The sequence below is a fragment of the Schistocerca piceifrons genome, chromosome X (genome assembly GCF_021461385.2).
Source record: "Schistocerca piceifrons isolate TAMUIC-IGC-003096 chromosome X, iqSchPice1.1, whole genome shotgun sequence".
NCBI lineage: Eukaryota > Metazoa > Arthropoda > Insecta > Orthoptera > Acrididae > Schistocerca > Schistocerca piceifrons.
In genome coordinates this window covers 946,770,987-946,792,284 of record NC_060149.1, presented here as the reverse complement: position 1 = coordinate 946,792,284, position 21,298 = coordinate 946,770,987, and positions in this window count along the sequence as shown.

The window sequence follows — 21,298 nt, the reverse complement described above, 5'->3', positions numbered from 1 at the left end:
AAATCTCTGTCTTACCATTATATAATCTATCTGATACCTTTTAGTATCTCCAGGGTTCTTCCATGTATACAACCTTCTTTCATTATTCTTAAACCAAGTGTTAGTTATGATTATGTTGTGCTCTGTGCAAAATTCTACAAGGCGGCTTCCTCTTTCATTTCTGTCCCCCAATCCATATTCACCTACTATGTTTCCTTCTCTCCCTTTTCCTACACTCGAATTCCAGTCACCCATGACTATTAAATTTTCGTCTCCCTTCACAATCTGAATATTTTCTTTTATTTCATCATACATTTCTTCAATATCTTCGTCATCTGCAGAGCTATTGGCATATAAACTTGTACTACTGTAGTAGGTGTGGGCTTTGTATCTATCTTGGCCACAATAATGCGTTCACTATGCTGTTTGTAGTAGCTTACCCGCATTCCTATTTTACTATTCATTATTAAACCTATTCCTGAATTACCCCTATTTGATTTTGTGTTTATAACCCTGTAGTCACCTGACCGGAAGTCTTATTCCTCCTGCCACCGAACTTCACTAATTCCCACTATATCTAACTTCAACCTATCCATTTCCCTTTTTAAATTTTCTAACCTACCTAACCGATTAAGGGATCTGACACTCCACGCTCTGATCCGTAGAACGCCAGTTTTCTTTCTCCTGATAACGACATCCTCTTGAGTAGTCCCCGCCCGGAGATCCGAATGGGGGACTATTTTACCTCCAGAATATTTTACAGAAGAGGACGCCATCATCATGTAATCATACAGTAAAGCTGCATGCCCTCTGGAAAAATTACGGCTGTAGTTTCCATTGCTTTCAGCTGTTCGCAGTACCAGCACAGCAAGGCCGTTTTCATTATTGTTACAAGGCCAGATCAGTCAATCATCCAGACTGTTGCCCTTGCAACTACTGAAAAGGCTGCTGCCCCTCCTTATTGACGATGAAACACAGAAATCGCATCGGAAAAAAATACAAAAGGCCCAATGCCGACTTAAGTACAAGAAGACTGACTCTTCTTACGGTCTATGTTTTGAGCATTTCCTGTGTGACCAGTTTTAGATTCCAATGCTTCACTTCAGGTTTACTGTATCCCTTGGACCTTCTTATTGACGATGAAACACAGAAATTGCATCGGAATTAAATACAAAAGGCACAATGACGACTTAAGTACAAGAGGACTGACTCTTCTTACATTCCATGATTTGAGCCTTTCCTGTCAGACCAGTTTTAGAAATCGATGCTTCACCTCAGGTTAACTTTATCCCTTGGACCTTCTTATTGACGATGAAACACAGAATTTGCATCGAAATTAAATCCAAAAGCACAATACCGACTTAAGTACAATTAGACTGACTCTTCTTACTGTCTATGATTTGAATCTTTCCTGTGAGACCAGTTTTAGATTCCGATGCTTCACTTCAGGTTTACTGTATCCCTTGGACCTTGTTATTGACAATGAAACACAGAAAATGAATCGGAATTAAATACAAAAGGCACAATGCTGAATTAAGTACAAGTAGACTGACTCTTCTTACTGTCTATGAATTGAGCCTTTCCTGTGAGACCACATTTAAATTCCGATGCTTCACTTCAGTCAAACTGTATCCCTTGGACCATCGTATTGACGATGAAACACAGAAATTGCGTCGGAATCAAATACAAATGTCACAATGCCGAATTAAGTACGAGAAGACTGACTCTTCTTACTGTCTATGTTTTGAGCCTTTCCTGTGAGAACAGTTTTAGATTCCGATGCAACACTTCAGGTTTACTGTATCCCTTGGACCTTCTTATCGACGATGAATCACAGAAATTGCATCGGAAATAATTACAAAACGCACAATGCCGACTTAAGTACAAGTGGACTGACTCTTCTTACTGTCTATATTTTGAACCTTTCCTGTGGGACCAGTTTTAGATTCCAATGCTTCACTTCAGGTTTACTGTATCCCTTGGACCTTCTTACTGAAAATGAAGCACAGATACTGGATCGGAATTAGATACAAAATGCGCAATGCTGATTTAAGTACAAGAAGACTGACTCTTCTAACTGTATATATTATGAACCTTTCCTGTGAGACCATTTTTGGATTCCGATGTTTCACTTCAGGTTTACTGTATCCCTGGGACCTTCTTATTGACAATGAAACACAGAAATTGCATCGGAATTAAATACAAAAGGCACAATGCCGACTTAAGTACAAGAGGACTGACTCTTCTTACAGTTTATGATTTGAACCTTTCTTGTGAGACCAGTTTGAGATTCCGATGCTTCTCTTCAGGTTTACTGAATCCCTAGGACCATCTTATTGACGATGAAACACAGAAATTGATTCGGAATTACATACAAAAGGCACAATGCCGACTTAAGTACAAGAAGACTGACTCTTCTTTCTGTCTATGATTTGAGCCTTTAATGTGAGACCAGATTTAAATTCCGATGCTTCACTTCAGCCGTACTGTATACCTTGGACCTTCTTATTGACGATGAAACATAGAAATTGCGTCGGAATCAATTACAAATGGCACAATGCCGAATTAAGTACGAGAAGTCTGTTTCTTCTTACTGTGTATGCTTTGAGCCTTTCCTGTGAGAACAGTTTTAGATTCCGATGCATCACTTCAGGTTTACTGTATCACTTGGACCTTCGTATAGATGATGAAACCCAGAAATTGCATCGCAATTAAATACAAAAGGCGCAATGCCGACTTAGGTACAAGAAGACTGACTCTTTTTACTGTCTATGCTTTGGACCATTCCTATGGGACCAGTTTTAGATTCCGATGTTTCACTTCAGGTTTACTGTATCCCTTGGACCTTCTTATTGACGATGAATCACAGAATTTGCATCGGAAATAATTACAAAACGCAGAGTACCGTGTTAAGTACAAAAGGACTATCTCTTCTTACTGTCTATGTTTTGAAACTTTCCTGTGAGACCACTTTAAGATTCAGATGCTTCACTTCAGGTTTACTGAATCCCTTGGACCTTCTTATTGACGATGGAACACAGAAATTGCTTCGGAATTAATTACCAAATGCACAATGCTGACTTAAGTACTGTAAGACTGACTCTTCTTACTGTCTATGTCTTGAACCTTTGCTGTGAGACCAGTTTTAGATACTGATGCATAACTTCAGGTTTACTGTATCACTTGTACCTTCTTATTGACGATGCATCACTGAAATTGCATCGGAAGTAAATACAAAAGGCACAATGCCGACGTAAGTACAAGAAGACTGACTCTTCGTACCGTCTATGTTTGAACCTTTCCTGTGAGATCAGTTTTAGATTCCGATGCTTGACTTCAGGTTTACTGTATCCCTTGGACCTGCTTATTGACGATACAAAACAGAAATTGCATCGGAAATAAATACAAAATTCACAATGCCAACTTAAGTACAAGTGGACTGACTCATCTTACTGTCTATGGTTTGAACCTCTCCTGTGAGACCACTTTTAGATTCCGATGCTTCACTTGAGATTTACTGTATCCCTTCTACCTCCTTCTTGACGATGAAACACAGAAATTGCATCGGAAATAAATACAAAAGGCCCAATGCCGACTTAAGTAAAAGAAGACTCACTCTTCTTACTGTCTATGATTTGAGCATTTTCTGTGTGACCAGTTTTAGATTCCAATGCTTCACCTCTGGTTTACTGTATCCCTTGGACCTTCTTATTGACGATGAAACACAGAAATTGCTTCGGAATTAATACCAAATGCACAATGCTGACTGAAGTACTGTAAGACTGACTCTTATTACTGTCAATGACTTGAACCATTGCTGTGAGACCAGTTTTAGATATCGATGCTTCTCTTCAGGTTTACTGTATCCCTTGGACCTTCTTATTGACGATGAAACACAGAAATTGCTTCGGAATTAATACCAAATGCACAATGCTGACTTAAGTACTGTAAGACTGACTCTTCTTACTGTCAATGGCTTGAACCAATGCTGTGAGACCAGTTTTAGATATCGATGCTTCTCTTCAGGTTTACTGTCTCCCTTGGACCTTCTTATTGACGATGAAACACAGATATTGCATCGGAATTAAGTACAAAAGGTAGAATGACGACTTAAGTACAAGAGGACTGACTCTTCTTACATACTATGATTTGAGCCTTTCCTGTGAGACCAGTTTTAGATATCGATGCTTCACCTCAGGTTTACTGTACCCCTTGGACCTTCTTATTGTCGATGAATCACAGAAATTGCATCGGAATTAAATCCGAAAGCACAATGCCGACTTAAGTACAAGAAGAGTGACTCTTCTTACTGTCTATGCTTTGAACCTTTCCTGTGAGACCAGTTTTAGATTCCAATGCTTCACTTCAGGTTTACTGTACCCCTTGGACCTTCTTATTGTCGATGAATCACAGAAATTGCATCGGAATTAAATACAAAAGCCACAATGCCGACTTAAGTGAAAGAAGACTCACTCTTCTTACTGTCTATGATTTGAGCATTTTCTGTGTGACCAGTTTTAGATTCCAATGCTTCACCTCTGGTTTACTGTATCCCTTGGACCTTCTTATTGACGATGAAACACAGAAATTGCATCGGAATTAATACCAAATGCACAATGCTGAGTTAAGTACTGTAAGACTGACTCTTCTTACTGTCTGTGACTTGAACCATTGCTGTGAGACCAGTTTTAGATATCGTAGCTTATCTTCAGGTTTACTCTATCCCTTGGACCTTCTTATTGACGATGAAACACAGAAATTGCTTCGGAATTAATACCAAATGCACAATGCTGACTTAAGTACTGTAAGACTGACTCTTCCTACTGCCTATGACTTGAACCTTTGCTGTGAGACCAGTTTAAGATTCAGATGCTTCACTTCAGGTTTACTGTATCCCTTGGACATCCTTATTCACGATGAAACACAGAAATTGATCGGGAATTAAATACAAAAGGCACAATGACGACCTAAGTACAAGTGGACTGACCCTTTTTACATTCTAAGATTTGAGCATTTCAAGTGAGACCTGTTTTAGATATCGATGCTTCACTTCAGGTTTACTGCATCCCTAGGATCTTCTTATTGACGATGAAACACAGAAATTTCATCGGAATTAAATACAAAAGGCACAATGCCGACTTAAGTACAAGAAGACTGACTCTTCTTTCTGTCTATGATTTGAGCCTTTAATGTGAGACCAGATTTAAATTCCGATGCTTCACTCCATCCATACTGTATACCTTGGACCTTCTTATTGACGATGAAACACAGAAATTGCGTCGCAATTAAATACAAAAGGCGCAATGCCGACTTAGGTACAAGAAGACTGACTCTTCTTACTGTCTATGTTTTGAACCTTTCCTGTGAGACCACTTTAAGATTCAGATGCTTCACATCAGGTTTACTGTATCCCTTGGACCTTCTTATTCACGATGAAACACAGAAATTGCTTCGGAATTAATTACCAAATGCACAATGCTGACTTAAGTACTGTAAGACTCACTCTTCTTACTGTCTATGTCTTGAACCTTTGCTGTGAGACCAGTTTTAGATATCGATGCATAACTTGAGGTTTACTGTATCACTTGGACCTTCTTGACGATGAATCACTGAAATTGCATCGGAATTAAATAAAAAGGCACAATGCCGACGTAAGTACAAGAAGACTTACTCTTCGTACCGTCTATGTTTGAACCTTTCCTGTGAGATCAGTTTTAGATTCCGATGCTTCACTTCAGGTTTACTGTATCCATTGGACCTGCTTATTGACGATACAAAACAGAAATTGCATCGGAAATAAATACAAAAATCACAATGCCAACTTAAGTACAAGTGGACTGACTCATCTTACTGACTATGGTTTGAACCTCTCCTGTGAGACCACTTTTAGATTCCGATGCTTCACTTGAGATTTACTGTATCCCTTTTACCTCCTTATTGACGATGAAACACAGAAATTGCATCGGAAATAAATACAAAAGGCCCAATGCCGACTTAAGTACAAGAAGACTCACTCTTTTTACTGTCTATGATTTGAGCATTTTCTGTGTGACCAGTTTTAGATTCCAATGCTTCACCTCTGGTTTACTGTATCCCTTGGACCTTCTTATTGACGATGAAACACAGAAATTGCTTCGGAATTAATACCAAATGCACAATGCTGAGTTAAGTACTGTAAGACTCTTCTTACTGTCTGTGACTAGAACCATTGCTGTGAGACCAGTTTCAGATATCGATGCTTCTCTTCAGGTTTACTGTATCCCTTGGACCTTCTTATTGACAAGGAAACACAGAAATTGCATCGGAATTAAATACAAAAGGCACAATGACGACTTAAGTACAAGAGGACTGACTCTTCTTACATTCTACGATTTGAGCCTTTCCTGTGAGACCAGTTTTAGATATCTATGCTTCACCTCAGGTTTACTTTATCCCTTGGACCATCTTGTTGACGATGAAATACAGAAAATGCATCGAAATTAAATACAAAAGCACAGCGCCGACTTAAGTACAAGAAGTCTGACTCTTCTTACTGTCTATGCTTTGAACCATTCCTGTGAGACCAGTTTTAGATTCCAATGCTTCACTTCAGGTTTACTGTATCCCTTGGACCTTTTTATTGACGATGAATCACAGAAATTGCACGGAATTAAATACAAAAGGCACAATGCCGACTTAAGTACAAGAAGACTGACTCTTCGTACTGTCTATGTTTTGCACCAATCCTGTGAGATCAGTTTTACATTCCGGTGCTTCACTTCATGTTTACTGTATCCCTTGGACCTGCGTGTAGACGATCAAAAACAGAAATTGCATCGGAAATAAATACAAAATTCACAATGCCAACTTAAGTACAAGTGGACTGACTCATCTCACTGTCTATGGTTTGAACCTCTCCTGTGAGACCAGTTTTAGATTCCGATGCTTCACTTGATAATTACTGTATCCCTTCTACCTCCTTATTGACCATGAAACACAGAAATTGCATCGGAAATAAATAGAAAATGCCCAATGCCGACTTAAGTACAAGAAGTCTCACTCCTCTTACTGTCTATGATATGAGCATTATCTGTGTGACCAGTTTTAGATTCCAATGCTTCACCTCTGGTTTACTATATCCCTTGGTCCTGCTTATTGACGACGAAACACAGAAATTGCTTCGGAATTAATACCAAATGCACAATGCTGACTTAAGTACTGTAAGACTGACACATCCTACTGTCTATGACTTGAACCTTTGCTGTAAGACCAGTTGTAGATATCGATGTTTCTCTTCAGGTTTACTGTATCCCTTGGACCTTCTTATTGACGATGAAACACAGAAAATGCATCGGAATTAAATACAAAAGGCACAATGACGACTTAAGTACAAGAGGACTGACTCTTCTTACTGTTTATGATTTGAACCATTCCTGTGAGACCAGTTTAAGATTCAGATGCTTCACTTCAGGTTTACTGTATCCCTTGGACCTTCTTATTCACGATGAAACACAGAAATTGATCGGGAATTAAATACAAAAGGCACAATGCCAACTTAAGTACAAGTAGACTGACCCTACTTACTGTCTATGATTCGAACCTTTCCTGTGAGAACAGTTTTAGATTCCGATGCTTCACTTCAGGTTTATTGCATCACTTGAATCTTCTTATTGACGATGAAACACAGAAATTGCATCGGAAGTAAATACAAATGGCACAATGCTGACTTAAGTCCAAGAAGACTGACTCTTCTTACTGTCTATGCCTCGAGCATTTCCTGTGTGACCAGTTTTAGATTCCGATGCTTCACTTCAGGTTTACTGTATCCCTTGGACCTTCGTATTGACGAAGAAATACAGGAAAAGTATCTGAATTAAATACAAAGGTACAAAGACGACTTTAGTTCAAGAGAACTTACTCCTCTTACATTCTAAGATTTGAGCCTCTCCTGTGAGACCTGTTTTAGATATCGATTCTACAGGTTTACTGTATCCCTTGGACCTTATAATTGTCGATGAAACACAGTAATTGCATCGGAATTAAATACTAGAGGCACAATGCCGACTTAAGTACAAGAGGACTGACTCTTCTTACAGTCTATGTTTTGAACCTTTCTTGTGAGACCAGTTTCAGATTCCGATGCTTCACTTCAGGTTTACTGAATCCCTAGGACCTTCTTATTGACGATGAAACACAGAAATTGATCCGGAATTAAATACTAAAGGCACAATGTCGACTTAAGTATAAGAAGACTGACTCTTCTTACCGTCTATGATTTGAGCCTTTCCTGTGAGATAAGATTTAAATTCCGATGCTTCACTTCAGCCATACTGTATCCCTTGAACCTTCTTATTGGCAATGAAACACAGAAATTGCATCGGAATTAAATTAAAGTCGCACAATGCCGACTTAAGTACTAGAAGACTAACCCCTCTTACTGTCTATGATTCGAAACTTTCCTGTGAGACCAGTTTTAGATTCCGATGCTTCACTTCAGGTTTACTGCATCCCTTGGATCTTCTTATTGACCATGAAACACAGAAATTGCATCGGAATAAAATACAAAAGTCACAATGCCGACTTAAGTACAAGAAGACTGACTCTTCTAACTGTCTATTTTTTAACCTTTGCTGTGGGACCAGTTTTAGATTCCGATGTTTCACTTCAGGTTTACTGTATCCCTTTTACCTTCTTATTGACGATGAAACACAGAAATTGCATCGGAATTAAATACAAAACGCACAATGCCGACTTAGGTACTAGAAGACTGACTCTTCTTACTGTCCATGATTGGAACCTTTCCTGTGAGACCAGTTTTAGATTCCGATGCTTCACTTCAGGTTTACTGTATCGCTTGGACCTTCTTATTGACGATGAAACACAGAAATTGATCCGGAATTAAATACAAAAGGCACAACGACGTCTTAAGTACAAGAAGACTGACTCTTCTTACTGTCTATGATTTGAGCCTTAAATGTGAGACCAGATTCAAATTCCGATGCTTCACTTCAGCCATACAGTATCCCTTGGACCTTCTTATTGACGATGAAACACAGAAATTGCATCGGAATGAAATTAAAAACGCACAATGCCGACCTAAGTACTCGCAGACTGACTCTTCTTACTGTCTATGTTTTGAACCTTTCCTGTGAGACCTGTTTCAGACTCCGATACTTCACTTCAGGTTTACTGTATCCCTTGGACCTCCTTCATGACGATAAAAGGCAGAAATTGCATCGGAAGTAAATACAAAAGGCACAATGCCCACTTAAGTACAAGTAGACTACCCCTTCTACTGTCTATGATTCGAACCTTTCCTGTGAGCCCCCTTTAGTTTCCGATGCTTCACTTCAGGTTTACTGCATCTCTTGATTCTTCTTATTGATGATGAAACACAGCAATTGCATCGGAAATAAATACAAACGGCACATTGCTGACTTAAGTCCAAGAAGACTGACTCTTCTTACTGTCTGAGCCTCGAGCATCTCCTGTGTGACCAGTTATAGATTCCGATGCTTCACTTCAGATTTACTGTATCCCTTGGACCTTCTTATTGACGAAGAAACACAGAAAATGTATCGGAATTAAATACAAAATTCACAATGACGACTTAAGTTCAAAGGGACGACTCCTCTTACATTCTAAGATTTGGGCCTCTCCTGTGAGACCTGTTTTAAATATCGATGCAACAGGTTTAATGTATCAATTGGACCTTGTAATTGTCGATGAACCACAGTAATTGCATCGGGATTAAATACAAGAGGCACAATGCCGACTTAAGTACAAGAGGACTCACTCTACTTACAGTCTATGATTTGAACCTTTCTTGTGCGACCAGTTTCAGATTCCGATGCTTCACTTCAGGTTTACTGAATCCCTAGGACCTTCTTATTGACGATGTAACACAGAAATTGATCCGGAATTAAATACAAAAGGCACAATGCCGACTTAAGTATAAGAAGACTGTCTCTTCTTACTGTCTATGTTTTGTGCCTTCCTGTGAGAACAGTATTAGGTTCAAGAAGACTGACTCATCTTACTATCTATGATATGAGCGCTTTCTGCGTGACCAGTTTTAGATTCCGATGCATCACTTCAGGTTTACTGTATCCCTTGGCATTTCTTCTTGACGAAGAAACACAGAAATTGCATCGGAATTAAATACAAAAGGCACAATAACGACCTAAGTACAAGAGGACTTACCCTTTTTACATTCTAAGGTTTGAGCCTTTCAAGTGAGACATGTTTTAGTAATCGAAACACAGAAATTGCATCGCAATTAAATACAAAAGGCACAATGCCGACTTAAGTACAAGTAGACTGACCCTTCTTACTGTCTATGAATCGAACCGTTCCTGTGAGACCAGTTTTAGATTCCGATGCTTCTCTTCAGGTTTACTGTATCCCTTGGACCTCCTTTTTGACGAAGAAACACAGAAATTGCATCGGAATTAAATACAAAAGGCACAATGACGACCTAAGTACAAGAGGACTGACCCTTTTTACATTCTAAGATTTGAGCATTTCAAGTGAGACCTGTTTTAGATATCGATACTTCACTTCAGGTTTACTGCATCCCTAGGATCTTTTTATTGACGATGAAACACAGAAATTTCATCGGAATTAAATACAAAAGGCACAATGCCGACTTAAGTACAAGAAGACTGACTCTTCTTACTGTCTATGTTTTGAACCTTTCCTGTGAGATCAGTTTTAGATTCCGATGCATCACTTCAGGTTTACTGTATCCCTTGGACCTGTTTACTAACGATCAAAAGCAGAAATTGCATCGGAAATGAATACAAAATTCACAATGCCGACTTAAGTACAAGTGGACTGACTCATCTTACTGTCTGTTGTTTGAACCTCTCCTGTGAGACTGGTTTTAGATTCCGATGCTTCACTTGAGATCTACTGTATCCCTTCTACCTCCTTCTTGACGATGAAACACAGAAATTGCATCGGAAATAAATACAAAAGGTGCAATGCCGACTTAAGTCCAAGAAGACTCACTCTTCTTACTGTCTATGATTTGAGCATTTTCTGTGTGACCAGTTTTAGATTCCAATGCTTCACCTCTGGTTTACTGTATCCCTTGGACCTTCTTATTGACGATGAAACACAGAAATTGCATCGGAATTAAATACAAAAGGCACAATGACGACTTAAGTACAAGAGGACTGACTCTATCTAACATTCTATGATTTGAGCCTTTCCTGTGAGACCAGTATTAGATATCGATGCTTCACCTCAGATTTACTTTATCCCTTGGACCTTCTTGTTGACGATGAAACACAGAAATTGCATCGAAATTATATCCAAAAGCACAATGCCGACTTAAGTACAAAAAGACTGACTCTTCTTACTGTCTATATTTTGGACCATTTCTGTGAGACCAGTTTTAGATTCCAATGTTTCACTTCAGGTTTACTGTATCCCTTGGAACTTCTTATTCACGATGAAACACAGATATTGATCCGAAATTAAACACAAAAGGCACAATGCCGACTTAAGTACAAGTAGACTGACCCTACTTACTGTCTATGATTCGAACCTTTCCTGTGAGAACAGTTTCAGATTCCGATACTTCACATCAGGTTTATTGCATCATTTGAATCTTCTTATTGACGATGAAACACAGAAATTGCATCGGAAGTAAATACAAATGGCACAATGCTGACTTAAGTCCAAAAAGACTGATTCTTCTTACTGTCTATGCCTCGAGCATTTCCTGTGTGACCAGTTTTCGATTCCTATGCTTCACATCAGGTTTACTGTACCCCTTGGACCTTCTTATTGACGAAGAAACACAGAAAAAGTATTGGAATTAAATACAAAGGCACAAAGACGACTTAAGTTCAAGAGAACTTACTCCTCTTACATTCCAAGATTTGAGCCTCTCCTGTGAGACCTGTTTTAGAGATCGATGCTACAGGTTTACTGTATCCCTTGGACCTTATAATTGTCGATGAAACACAGTAATTGCATCGGAATTAAATACAAGAGGCACAATGCCGACTTAAGTACAAGAGGACTGACTCTTCTTACTATCTATGATTTGAGCCTTTAATGTGAGACCAGATTTAAATTCCGATGCTTCACTTCAGCCAAACAGTATCCTTTGGACCATCTTATTGACGATGAAACACAGAAATTGCATCGGAATTAAATTAAAAACGCGCAATGCCGACCTAAGTACTAGAAGACTGACTGTTCTTACTGTCTATGTATTGAACCTTTCCTGTGAGACCTGTTTCAGATTCCGATACTTCACTTCAAGTTTACTGTATCCCTTGGCCCTCCTTCTTGACGAAGAAACACAGAAATTGCATCGGAATTAAATACAAAAGGCACAATGACGACCTAAGTACAAGAGGACTGACCCTTTTTACATTCTAAGATTTGAGCCTTTAAAGTGAGACATGTTTTAGAAATCGAAACACAAAAATTGCAACCGAATTGTATACCAAAGGCACAATGCCGACTTAAGTACAAGTAGACTGACCCTTCTTCCTGTCTATGCTTTGGACCATTCCTGTGAGACCAGGTTTAGACTCCGATGCTTCACTTCTGGTTTACTGTATCCCTTGGACCTTCTTATTGACGATGAATCACAGAAATTGAACCGGAATTAATTACAAAACGCCCAATGCCGACTTAAGTACAAGTAGACTGACCCTTCTTACTGTCTATGAATCGAACCTTTCCTGTGAGGCCAGTTTTAGATTCCGATGCTTCACCTCAGGTATACTGTATCCCTTGGACCTCCTTCTTGACGAAGAATCACAGAAATTGCATCGGAATTAAATACAAAAGGCACAATGTCGACCTAAGTACAAGAGGATTGACCCTTTTTACATTCTAAGATTTGAGCCTTTCAAGTGAGACCTGTTTTAGATATCGATGCTTCACTTCAGGTTTACTGCATCCCTAGGATCGTCTTATTGACCATGAAACACAGAAATTGCATCGGAATTAAATACAAAAGGCACAATGCCGACTTAAGTACAAGAAGACTGACTCTTCTTACTGTCTATGTTTTGGACCATTCCTGTGAGACAAGTTTTAGATTCCGATGCTTCACTTCAGGTTTACTGTATCCCTTGGACCTCCTTCTTGACGATAAAACACAGAAATTGCATCGGAGTTAAATACAAAAGCCACAAGGCCGACTTAAGTACAAGTAGACAGACCGTTCTTACTGTCTATGATTCGAAACTTTCCTGTGAGACCAGTTTTAGATTCCGATGCATCACTTCAGGTTTACTGCATCTCTTGAATCTTCTTATTGACGATGAAACACAGAAATTGCATCGGAAATAAATTCAAATGGCACAATGCTGACTTAAGACCAAGAAGACTGAATCTTCTTACTGTCTATGCCTCGAGCATTACCTATGTGACCAGCTTTAGATTCCAATGCTTCACTTCAGGTTTACTGTATCCCTTGGACCTTCTTATTGACGAAGAAACACAGAAAATGTATCGGTATTAAATACAAAAGGCACAATGGCGACATAAGTTCAAGAGGACTTACTCCTCTTACATTCTAAGATTCGAGCCTCTTCTGTGAGACCTGTTTTAGATATCCATGCCACAGGTTTACGGTATCCCAAGGACCTTCTAAATGTCGATGAAACACAGTAATTGCATCGGAATTAAATACAAGGGGCACAATGCCGACTTAAGTACAAGAAGACTGACTCTTCTTACTGTATATGTTTTGAACCTTTCCTGTGAGACCAGTTTTAGATTCCGATGCTTCACTTCAGGTTTACTGTATCTCTTGGACCTTCTTATTGACGATGAAACACAGAAATTGATCCGGAATTTAATACAAAAGGCACAATACCGTCTTAAGTACAAGAAGACTGACTCCTCTTACTGCCTATGATTTGAGCCTTTAATGTGAGTCCAGATATAATTCCGATGCTTCACTTCAGCCATACTGTATCCCTTGGACCTTCTTATTGACGATGAAACACAGAAATTGATCCGGAATTTAATACAAAAGGCACAATACCGTCTTAAGTACAAGAAGACTGACTCTTCTTACTGTCTATGATTTGAGCCTTTAATGTGAGACCAGATATAATTCCGATGCTTCACTTCAGCCATACTGTATCCCTTGGACATTCTTATTGACGATGAAACACTGAAATTGCATCGGAATTAAATTAAAAACGCACAATGCCGACTTAAGTACTAGAAGACTGACTTTCCTTATTATCAATGATATGAGCGCTTCCTGCGTGACGAGTTTTAGATTCCGATGCATCACTTCAGGTTTACTGTATTTCTTGGACCTCCTTCTTGACGAAGAAACACAGAAATTGCATCGGAATTAAATACAAATGGCACAATGACGACCTAAGTTCAAGAGGACTGACCCTTTTTACATTCTAAGATTTGAGCCTTTCAAGTTAGACCTGTTTTAGATATCGATGCTTCAACTCAGGTTTACCGTATCCCTTGGACCTTCCTATTGACGATGAAACACTGAAATTGCATCGGAATTAAATACCAAAGGCACAATGCCGACTTAAGTACAAGTAGACTGACCCTACTTACTGTCTATAATTCGAACCTTTCCTGTGAGACCAGTTTTAGATTCCGATGCTTCACTTCAGGTTTAATGCATCCCTTGGATCTTCTTATTGACGATGAAACACAGAAATTGCATCGGAATAAAGTACAAAAGTCACAATGCCGACTTAAGTACAAGAAGACTGACTCTTGCAACTGTCTATGTTTTAACCTTTCCTGTGGGACCAGTTTTACATTCCGATGTTTAACTTCAGGTTTACTGTATCCCTTGGACCTTCTTATTGACGATGAAACACAGAAATTGCATCGGAATTAAATACAGAACGCACCATGCCGACTTAAGTACTAGAAGACTGACTCTTCTTACAGTCTATGATTTGAGCCTTTAATGTGAGACCAGATGTAATTTCCGATGTTTCACTTCAGCCATACTGTATCCCATGGACCGTCTTATTGACGATGAAACAGAGAAATTGCATCGGAATTAAATTAAAAACGCACAATGCCGACCTAAGTACTAGAAGACTGACTCTTCTTACTGTCTATGTTTTGACCCTTTCCTGTGAGACCAGTTTCAGTTTCTGATACTTCACTTCAGGTTTACTGTATCCCTTGGTCCTCCTTCTTGACGATGAAACACAGAAATTGCATCGGAATTAAATTAAAAACGCACAATGCCGACCTAAGTACAAGAAGACTGACTCTTCTTACTGTATATGTTTTAAACCTTTCCTGAGAGAGCAGTTTTGGATTCCGATGCTTCACTTCAGCCATACTGTATCCCTTGGACCTTCTTATTGACGATGAAACAAAGAAATTGCGTTGGAATCAAATACAAATGGCACAATGCCGAATTAAGTACGAGAAGACATACTGTTCTTACTGTCTATGCTTTGAGCCTTTCCTGTAAGAACAGTTTTAGATTCCGATGCTTAACTTCAGGTATACTGCATCCCTTGGATCTTCTTATTGACGATGAAACACAGAAATTGCATCGGATATAAATACAAAAGGCATAATTCCGACTTAAGTACAAGAAGACTGACTCTTCTAACTGTCTATGTTTTAACCTTTCCTGTGGTACCAGTTTTAGATTCCGATGTGTCACTTCAGGTTTACTGTACCCCTTGGACCTTCTTATTGACGATGAAACACAGAAATTGCATCGGAATTAAATACAAAACGCACTATGCCTTTACTGTATCCCTTGCACCTTCTGATTGACGATGAAACACAAAAATTGCATTGGAATTAAATACAAAAGTCACAATGCCGACTTAAGTTCTAGAAGACTGACTCTTCTTACTAGCTATGATATGAGCGCTTCCTGCGGGACCAGTTTTAGATTCCGATGCATCACTTCAGGTTTACTGTATTCCTTCGACCTCCTTCTTGACGAAGAAACACAGAAATTGCATCGGAATTAAATACAAAATGCACAATGATGACCTAAGTACAAGAGGACTGACCCTTTTTACATTCCAAGATTTGAGCGTTTCCAGTGAGACCAGTTTTAGATATCGATGCTTCACTTCAGGTTTACTGTATCCCTTGGACCTACCTATAGACGATGAAACACAGAAATTGCATCGGAATTAAATACCAAAGGCACAATGCCGACTTAAGTACAAGAAGACTGACTCATCTTACTGTCTATGTTTCGAGCATTTCCTGTGTGACCAGTTCTAGATTCCGATGCCTCACTTCAGGTTTACTGTATCCCTTGGACCTTCTTATTGACGATGAAACACAGATAATGCATCGGAATTAAATACAAAAGGCACAATGAAGGCTTAAGTAGAAGAGGAATTACTCTTCTTACATTCTAAGATTTGAGCCTTTCCTGTGAGACCTGTTTTAGATATCGATGCCTCACTTCAGATTTACTGTATCCCTTGGACCTTCTAATAGTCGAAGAAACACAGTAATTGCATCGGAATTAAATACAAAAGCCACAATGCCCACTGATGTACAAGAAGACTGACTCTTCTTACTCTCTATGATTGGAGCCTTTCCTGTGAGACCAGGTTTAAATTCCGATGCTTCACTTCAGCCATACTGTATCCCTTGGACCTTCTTATTGACGATGATACACAGAAATAGGGACGGAATCAAATACCAAAGGCACAATGCCGACTTAAGTACAGGAAGACTGACTCTTCTTCCTGTCTATGTTTTGGACCATTCCTGTGAGACCAGGTTTAGATTCCGGAGCTTCACTTCAGGTTTACTGTATCCTTTGGACCTCCTTATTGAGGATGAATCACAGACATTGCATCGGAAATTATTACAAAACGCACAATGCCGACTTAATTAGAAGAGGACTGACTCTTCTTATTGTCTATGTTTTGAACCTTTCCTGTGAGATCAGTTTAAAATTCCGATGCTTCACTTCAGGTTTCCGTTATCCCTTGGACCTTCTTATTGACGATGAAACACAAAAATTGCATCGGAACTAAATACAAGAGGCACAATGACGACTTAACTACAAGAGGACTGACTCATCTTACCTTCTAAGACTTAAGCCTTTCCTGTGAGACCTGTTTTAGGAATCGCTGCTTCTCTTCAGGTTTACTGTATCCCTTGGACCTTCTTATTGACGATGAAACAATGAAATGCCATCGGAATTAAATACAAAGGGCGCAATGACGACTTAAGTACAAGTAGACTGACACTTCATCCTGTCTATGTCATGAACCTTCCCTGTGAGAACAGTTTTCGATTCCGATGCTTCTCATCAGGCTTACTGTATCCCTAGGACCTTCTTATTCACGATGAAACACAGAAATTCCATCGGAAATAAATAAAAAAGGCACAATGCCGACTTAAGTACAAGTCGACTGACCCTTCTTACTTTCTATGATTCGAACCTTTTATGTGAGACCAGTTTTAGAGTCCGATGCTTCGCTTCAGGTTTACTGCATCCCTTGGATCTTTTTATTGACGATGAAACACAGAAATTGCATCGGAAATAAATACAAATGGCACATGCTGACTTAAGTAAAAGAAGACTGACTCTTTTTACTGTCTATGTTTCGAGCATTTCCTGTGTGACCAGTTTTAGGTTTCGATGCTTCACTTCAGGTTTACTGTATCCCTTGGACCTTCTAATTGACGATGAAACACAGAAGTTGCATCGGAATTAAATACAAAAGGGACAAAGCCGACTTCAGTACATGATGACTGACTCTTCTAACTGTCTATGTTTTAACCTTTCCTGTGGGAGCAGTTTTAGATTCCGATGTTTCACTTCATGTTTACTGTATCCCTTGGACCATCTTATTGACGATGAAACACAGAATCTGATCCGGAATTAAATACAAAAGGCACAATGTCGACTTAAGTATAAGAAGACTGTCTCTTCTTACTGTCTATGATTTGAGCCATTCCTGTGAGATAAGATTTAAATTCCGATGCTTCACTTCAGCCATACTGTATCCCTTGGACCTTCTTATTGGCAATGAAACACAGAAATTGCTTCGGAATTATATTAAAAACGCACAATGCCGACTTAAGTACTAGAAGACTGACTCTTCTTACTGTCTATGTATTGAACCTTTCCTGTGAGAACTGTTTCAGATTCCGATACTTCACTTCAGGTTTACTGTATCACTTGGACCTCCTTCTTGACCATAAAAGACAGAGATTGCATCGGAAGTAAATACAAAAGGCACAATGCCGACTTAAGTTCAAGTAGACTACCCCTTCTTACTGTCTATGATTCGAACCTTTCTTCTGATACCAGTTCCAGATTCCGATGCTTCACTTCAGGTTTACTGAATCCCTAGGTCCTTCTTATTGACGGTGAAACACAGAAATTGATCCGGAATTAAATACAAAAGGCACAATGCCGACTTAAGTATAAGAAGACTGTCTCTTCTTACTGTCTATGTTTTGAGCCTTCCTGTGATACCAGTTTTAGATTCCGATGCATCACTTCAGGTTAACTGTATCCCTTGGAACTCCTTCTTGACGAAGAAACACAGAAATTGCATCGGAATTAAATACAAGAGGCACAGTGACGACCTAAGTACAAGAGGACTGACCCTTTTTACATTCTAAGATTTGAGCCTGCCAAGTGAGACATGTTTTAGATATCGAAACACAGACATTGCATCGGAATTAAATACCAAAGGCACAATGCCGACTTAAGTACAAGTAGACTGACCCTTCTTACTGTCTATGAATCGAACCTTTCCTGTGAGACCAGTTTTAGATTCCGATGCTTCACTTCAGGTTTACTGCATCCCTTGGACTTCCTTCTTGACGAAGAAACACAGAAATTGCATCGCAATTATATACAAAAGGCACAATGCCGACTTAAGTACAAGAAGACTGACTCTTCTTCCTGTCTATGCTTTGGACCATTCCTGTGAGACCAGGTTTAGATTCCGATGATTCACTTCAGATTTACTGTATCCCTTGGACCTTCTTATTGAGGATGAATCACAGAAATTGAACCGGAAATAATTACAATACGCCCAATGCCGACTTAAGTACAAGTAGACTGACCCTTCTTACTGTCTATGAATCGAACCTTTCCTGTGAGGCCAGTTTTAGATTCCAATGCTTCACCTTAGGTTTACTGTATCCGTTGGACCTCCTTCTTGACGAAGAAACACAGAAATTGCATCGGAATTAAATACAAAAGGCACAATAACGACCTAAGTACAAGAGGACTGACCCTTTTTACATTCTAAGAATTGAACCTTTCAAGTGAGACCTGTTTTAGATATCGATGCTTCACTTCAGGTTTACTGCATCCCTAGGATCGTCTTATTGACGATGAAACACAGAAATTGCATCGGAATTAAATACAAAAGGCACAATGCCGACTTAAGTACAAGAAGACTGACTCTTCTTACAGTCTATGATTTGAGTCTTTAGTGTGAGACCAGATTTAAATTCCGATGCTTCACTTCAGGCATACTGTATCCCTTGGACCATCTTATTGACGATGTAACACAGAAATTGCAACGGAATTAAATAAAAAACGCACAATGCCGACTTAAGTTGTTGAAGAGTGACTCTTCTTACTGTCTATGGTTTGAACCTTTCCTGTGAGACCAGTTTCAGATTCCGATACTTCACTTCAGGGTTACTGTATCCCTTGGACCTCCTTCTTGACGATAAAACACAGAAATTGCATCTGAATTAAATACAAAAGCCACAAGGCCGACTTAAGTACAAGTAGACTGACCGTTCTTACTGTCTATGATTCGAACCTTTCCTGTGAGACCAGTTTTAGATTCCTATGCATCACTTCAGGTTTACTGCATCTCTTGAATCTTCTTATTGACGATGAAACACAGAAAATGTATCGTCATTAAATACAAAAGGCACAATGGCGACTTAAGTTCAAGAGGACTTACTCCTCTTACATTCTAAGATTTGAGCCTCTTCTGTGAGACCTGTTTTAGATATCCATGCTACAGGTTTACTGTGTCCCATGGACCTTCTAATTGTCGATGAAATACAGTAATTGCATCGGAATTAAATACAAGAGGCACAATGCCGACATAAGTACAAGAAGACTGACTCTTCTAACTGTATATGCTTTGAACCTTTCCTGTGAGACCAGTTTTAGATCCAATGCTTCACTTCAGGTTTACTTTATCCCTTGGACCTTCTTATTGACGATGAAACACAGGAATTGCATCTGAATTAAATACAAAACGCCCAATGCCGACTTAAGTACAAGTAGACTGGCCCTTCTTACTGTCTATGAATCGAACCTTTCCTGTGAGACCAGATTTAGATTCCGATGCTTCACTTCAGGTTTACTGTATCCCTTGCACCTTCTTATTGACGATGAAACACAGAAATTGATCTGGAATTAAATACAAAAGGCACAATACCGTCTTAAGTACAAGAAGACTGACTCTTCTTACTGTCTATGATTTGAGCCTTTAATGTGAGACCAGATATAATTCCGATGCTTCACTTCAGCCATACTGTATCCCTTCGACATTCTTATTGACGATGAAACACAGATATTGCATCGGAATTAAATTAAAAACGCACAATGCCGACTTAAGTACTAGAAGACTGACTCTTCTTACTGTCTATGATTTGAACCTTTCCTGTGAGACCAGTTTTAGATTCCGATACTTCACTTCAGGTTTACTGCATCATTTGGGCCTCCTTCATGACGATAAAACACAGAAATTGCATCGGAATTAAATACATAAGGCACAATGCCGATTTAAGTACGAGAAGACTGGTTCTTCTTCCTGTCTATGTTTTTGGACCATTCCTGTGAGACCAGCTTTAGATTCCGATGCTTCACTTCAGGTTTACTGCATCCCTTGGATCTTCTTATTGACGATGAAGCACAGAAATTGCATCGGAATTAAATACAAAAGACATAATTCCGTCTTAAGTACAAGAAGACTGACTCTTTTAACTGTCTATGTTTTAACCTTTCCTGTGATACCAGTTTTAGATTCCGATGTGTCACTTCAGGTTTACTGTACCCCTTGGACCTTCTTATTGACGATGAAACACAGAAATTGCATCGGAATTAAATACAAAACGCTCAATGCCTTTACTGTATACTTTGGACCTTCTTATTGAGGATGAATCACAGAAATTGCATCGGAAATTATTACAAAACGCACAATGCCGACTTAATTAGAAGAGGACTGACTCTTCTTACTGTCTATGTTTTGAACCTTTCCTGTGGGACCAGTTTAAGATTCCGATGCTTCACTTCAGGTTTCCGTTATCCCTTGGACCTTCTTATTGACGATGAAACACAAAAATTGCATCGGAACTAAATACAAGAGGCACA